General features: G+C 35.5%; 1 non-coding gene across 1 annotated transcript; it reads left to right on the top strand.

The window, feature by feature from the left end:
- Positions 1-261: 261 nt before the first annotated feature.
- Positions 262-368, top strand: LOC117795441. Its single transcript, XR_004619466.1, has one exon. It is a non-coding gene; the product is annotated as a U6 spliceosomal RNA (small nuclear RNA).
- The last annotated feature ends 5,371 nt before the right edge of the window (positions 369-5,739 follow it).

Below are 5,739 nucleotides of genomic sequence, written 5' to 3'. Positions count from 1 at the left end.
ATACTAAATAGGCTGAGGTGTCTTTATAACCTACATTCAGTGATTTCAATAATTATAAAATACTCCATTTGGGGGGAGCACTAGTAAAAACTGCAGAAGAAAAGAGCTGGCAAATTCTGTCATCAATGTCATACAGTAAATTGACAATTCCCTTTACGTGGCTGTCGCAAACTGCATGTTAAAATGGACTTCCTTAGAAAAGTATCAAAGTGCCAAGCTATAGTTTAAAAGTATCTGTTTACTGATGTTTAAAGCTGGCCTGTGCTTGCTTTGGCAGCACATACACTAAAATTGGACCGATACAGAGAAGATTAGCCTGGGCCCTGTTCAAGGATGACCCACAAATTTATGAAGCATTGCATATTTTTTAACTGGAATTTAGATAAAAAAAGAAAAGAAAAAATTTCTTATAAAAGCAGAAGGGAGAGAGGGAGAGAGAGAAAAAGAAAGAGAGAGAGAACAAAAGAAAGAAAATAAAGAAAGATGGCTTAAGCTTTAGACTTCCAGTTTGTTTTAGGGCCTTACTGTTTGTCTTTATAAACAGTGACATGTGCAAGAGTAAATGCCACAGAGCTGTTTAAACACACTCTCTGGGCTCCTTTACCTTTCTGATGGGCAACAGGGAAAATTACTTTCTATTGCTAGCAGTTGAGATTTCACGGTTGCCCCCCCATAAACCATTAATAATTTTTTTGTTAGATCGCATAATTTATAGTATCAGTTGTGAATGCATAATGTAATACTGTATACTGAAGGGTAGTCTTTCTTCAAATAGGTTACTGAAAATGAAATAAATACCTAGATTAAATTTCCATACTAGGGAGAGAGAAATGAAATAATTTGCTGAGTTGCAAAAATACGTAATAGACATTGTGGAGGTAATCTAAATTCTAAAAAATTACCTCATTGTTCTAGTCACGTCAGATGGTTTCATTCTGAAAGCAATCCCTAAGAAAAATGTCACGATAATTGTTAAACAAAAGTATTTTTCAAAAAAAATGAGTTGAAAATAATCTCTCTCTAAATATTAATAAAATGAGGACAAATTAGTTTATAACTTACAGTGTAATACAAAAAAGTGACTATTTATTTTAGTGTCGGCTCCTGTGAAAGAAGGGGCCACAGAATCTTTAAAGACCAATGTAACTGCTGGAAAAATTTTGCTTACCTTTATATTTAACCCTAACCTTTATTCTAAGAAAAAAATTACCAGAGGATTACTTCTATTTCTAGAAATTTGTTGGTATTTCTAGAGATCTGCAGATTTTCTGTGGTTGTAAGAAATACAATTCATGCTTCTGACGGAGAGGCATCTACTAAAATGACTACCTGTTTTTTTCCAAACGACCATCTGCTCCTTTCCTGTGCCTACTATAAATCAATAACATTATATAGTGTTTCTTCTTTTGCTATGATTATATTTTTCATGGATCCAAACCCCTTGCTTTACTAAGCTGTTGTCTTCCCAAGAAACTATCAAACTTCAACTGTGGGATTGGTACTAGACCCCTTGGGAATTCCAAATAGAATTTTAATTTTCTCTGGGCATTGGGCACCATTTGTTGTTTATTCCTCCAAAACGTTTTTATTTTAATTACAGTAACAGGATTATGTTCATCACGACATGTGTTATCTTCTTTAGTGGAACCTTACTTTTTCCCCCTTTAGAAAGGAAGGAAGACGGGAGTAAAGGAAAGACATGGGAAGATTAAGGATAGAAAGTGGTGAAATTCAAGGTTGGGTTAATGACTTTGATGCTTTTAAAATAAGCACACATCAAAATCAGTAGGGGAATCTGATTTGTAAAAGTAACAGGTTTTGATGATATATATAAATGAACTCCATAAAATTTTTCTTTTTAGAGCCACTTACGATCTTTTGAGGCTGTTTTCGATACACATATATTTCTATTGTACTTTCCACACAATAAATGTTTTAATACCTCCATTTGGTTAGGAGATGCTCTTAAACATACAGAACAATTTTGCCTAGATTGTTTATTTAATGTGACTTGTAAAAACTGTAAATCATAAATTATTTGGTGGCTTAACATTTTCCCCTTTTCTGAAGTACTAGTAAATAACACTAACATCATAATAATAATTAATACCCTTTAAGATGGAACTCTAGGGGAAAAAATTAAATGCTGAATTTATCTAACTTTTTCACTCTCTTCCTAAACATCAGGTTGATTTACAAAAGCTTAGTAATTTTGCTGATGTCTGTCCATGTCTATAAATTCACTCCATTTCTAAATTTAGAGATTCTTTGCTAGCATGATTAAAATATTTCCTAATTTGTTCTCCTCATCTTCTTTGGGTTGTGCACAAAATAAAAGGACTACAAACTCAAGCCAGAGAACTCATACGTAACCTTGATAAGCTTCGTAATGCTAATGTTGTTTTGATAGAGAAAACCACAAGTAATGCAAACAGCAACCTCCACTCCCCAGTACCGGTGTGTAATAAGCGCATATAATTAAGCCAAAGATACATAATGGTTTGTTGTTGGATACGCATTTACAACAGCTGACTACGCTCTTAATGTGTGGTTCATGAGTTAGGTAATTTTCTTATGTCTCCTCTCCTTGAACAGAATATTCCTCATGGACTCATATACAAAATGATTCTGTGCCTTTTATACAGTAGATTCCCACTGCTGCCTGTAATTTAGCGTCTTTGCCATATCAGCATTACCTAAAGATGATTAAAAAGAGCATGTAAATTCACAAACAAGTCATTTTATTCTTCAACTTAAATAATTTAGAAATGTCCCCCAAAAGGAAAGTTATCAAAATGTAAGCCTTTCGACATGGTTTCCATCTTAGTGAAATATATCAAGCGTGCATTTAATCACTGTTATGCATAAAATATGGTTTATGGCTCTGCTCTATATATCACATAAACTTCTTTGTATATTATGAATCTGAGTCCTTTAAAGGGCATAAAGCAAATATGAAACACTAGTAAGGGTTTTTAAAAATCAGTACAGATACAAGCAACAGTGCATAAACTACTTGCAGTTATTTTTAATTCTATACTGCCATTGAGGTTTTTTGTAATGCAAAACACGTCCACACATATATGCATATAGTCCTGGGGTTTTGAATTGGGGAGACTAAAACTAAGAATGATGATCCTATACTAATAGTGCATGAATTTCTTAATTTTAAACACTTTTAATCCTTTTTCTCCTTCCCACTAGGATCCCATAAAACATGACACTGTAAAGAAACGTTATCCAGGCACCACCAAGGTGAGGCTTACTGCTTCGTACCGGAAATGGTCAAAAGAGTCTATCTACCGAGATTGATCATGTGAAAAAAAATAGATAATGTAAATTTGTTTTTTATTTTAAAAAAGGTGATATCTTACACACATACTGAACTATAGTGTGTGGTAAAAATGGTCAGGATAATATCGGAGCTCAATAGCATTTCCCCATAAATTACTGTGTAGGTTCCATTAATCATTGTATTCAAGTGCTATGCATCACCTGCTTAATTCAGTTGGTTCTGATTTGCACATCATTTCAAAGAATGCAAAAAAAAAAAAACAAACAAACAAAACCAGAAAAGTTTTACTTTCCACATTAGCTATACAGCTCATCCTCTTCCCGTCGTATCTCAGGACAGGAAGTAAATCAACAACCTGATTCCTTTGGTTGACTTTTAAAGCCCTGCTTGCAATTAATTTTAGCCAAAAACTTTAACTAATTGAGTCTTATGCATGAACTATAAGGAATGGAATTCAGTCCCAACTTAGAGTTATTCTCTTGTTATTTTGTTTCCTCACAAAATAAGCTAGTCATCTCCCCCTCTTCTTGAGTATGTGTGAATGTATGTGTGACTGTGTCCTGAGTGTGACTGCTTATGTGTATGCGTGTGTGTGTGTGTGTGTGTGTGTGTGTGTGTGTAGGGGGCATTATGTCCTCATCCTATATATGTGGTTAATATAAGAAGCATGGGGGCACCTGGGTGACTCAGTTGTTAAGCGTCTGCCTTCGGCTCAGGGCGTGATCCCGGGGTCCTGGCGAGTCCCGCATCAGGCTCCCCGCTCCGCGGGGAGCCTGCTTCTTCCTCTCCCACTCCCCCTGCTTGTGTCCCCTCTCTCGCTGGCTGTCTCTCTCCCTGTCAAATAAATAAATAAAATCTTTAAAAAACATATATATAAGAAGCATGGAGCGTTAAGTTTCTATTTTCAAAAACAGAAAACACCAAAAAGGAGCTCCCATACCTTTCCATCACCATGGAAAAACCCGCCTCTGTTTCTAGCCTCTCTTCCTCTCACTTCCAAAGACCATTGAGTTCAGGTGTGTTCTGGTTCCCCTTTTCCCCTTCTCATGCTCTCAGAGTCTGGTTACTCCTTACTGTCAGAGTCTCATTCACTGTCTCTCCTGAAACTGTGTTTTTAATCTCTCTCACTAAAGGACTCTTTCCATCAGCACTCAAGCATATTCTCATTTTGGTCAGATGAGAAAAATCTACCTAACTTTAACGCTGTCTCCGTTTCCCCTTGGATTTTTCCCTCTCAGTCCTCTCAGTGTTTTCCATACAAAGTGCTTCCTCTTCCTCCCCTATCAGTAACTTAGCAGCTAACTCTTCCGACTTCAGCCCCTACTTGCCACCACACTGCTTTTGTAAGTAAGCTTCTTCCTCATTCTCCCAAGCCTATTTTGTGTGCAATTTTCTTTATTAATGTGGAAAATTCCAAGAATGAGCAAGGTATCTGATACTGGACTATTTCAACTCTAACTGTATTCTGCAAAATCCAGGCTAAGAAACAACCACTGACAGGGAAAGACTAATAACCATATGATATCATTCATATATGGAATTTAAGAAACAAAACAAATGAGCAAAGGGGGGAGAAAGAGAGAGAGAGAGAAAAACCAAGAAACAGACTCTAAACTCTAGAGAACAAACTGATTGTTACGGGGTGGGGGAAGGTGGACGGGCAACTGATGAAATAGGTGATGGGGATTTAGGACGGCACTTGTAATGAGCACTGGGTGTTGTCAGAACTGTACTGTACACCTGGAACTCATATTCACCGTATGTTAACTGGTATTTAAGTAGAAACTTAAAAAAAAAATGACCACTGAAAGTTAGGGTGATACATGTAAACGTTGCCAAGCAACAAGAAGTTCACAGACACAAAGTTTCATCCTTGGCGGAGAGGACTCTTCGTTTTGTCATTCTTGAAGGGTCGGGTGGGTGGGAACTTTCTCAAAGTTTCTAACAGATGCCAAGAATGCAGATTTCATTTCAGATTAAAATCAGTAAGCATAAATACTGATATGAAATGAAGATTGATACCAAAATAAAAGTATTTCTATTACAAGCTCGTTGTACGAAGACCAGAAAATACAGATTCAGGAAAAAAAGTTAACATGATTTGTCTTTCAGCCATTCATCACTATGGTTAACTATGTTTTACTTTGAAACCTATGCTTATAAGCTTTAGTTATGTGCAAATGCAAATATAAAAAAATTTTAATGGCATTGTATGTTGCAAATGTTTTATACCTTGCTTATTGAGTGGATAACTAATATATTTGAAATATTCTTCTGTTAAAGATCCATTTTTTCTTTTTTATAACTTTTATTATGTTGCTAATATATTTTAAAATGGAATAATATTGTCAGTAGAAAAGTATAGATTATCAGCTTTAACAAGTGTTGATATTTTGTTATATTAGCTTTAGATTGCTTCAGAACAACATGTGACAGATATGGTT

The sequence above is a fragment of the Ailuropoda melanoleuca genome, chromosome 1, assembly GCF_002007445.2.
Source record: "Ailuropoda melanoleuca isolate Jingjing chromosome 1, ASM200744v2, whole genome shotgun sequence".
NCBI lineage: Eukaryota > Metazoa > Chordata > Mammalia > Carnivora > Ursidae > Ailuropoda > Ailuropoda melanoleuca.
Note: the sequence above shows the minus strand (reverse complement) of the source record. Positions and strands in the feature narration are given on the sequence as shown.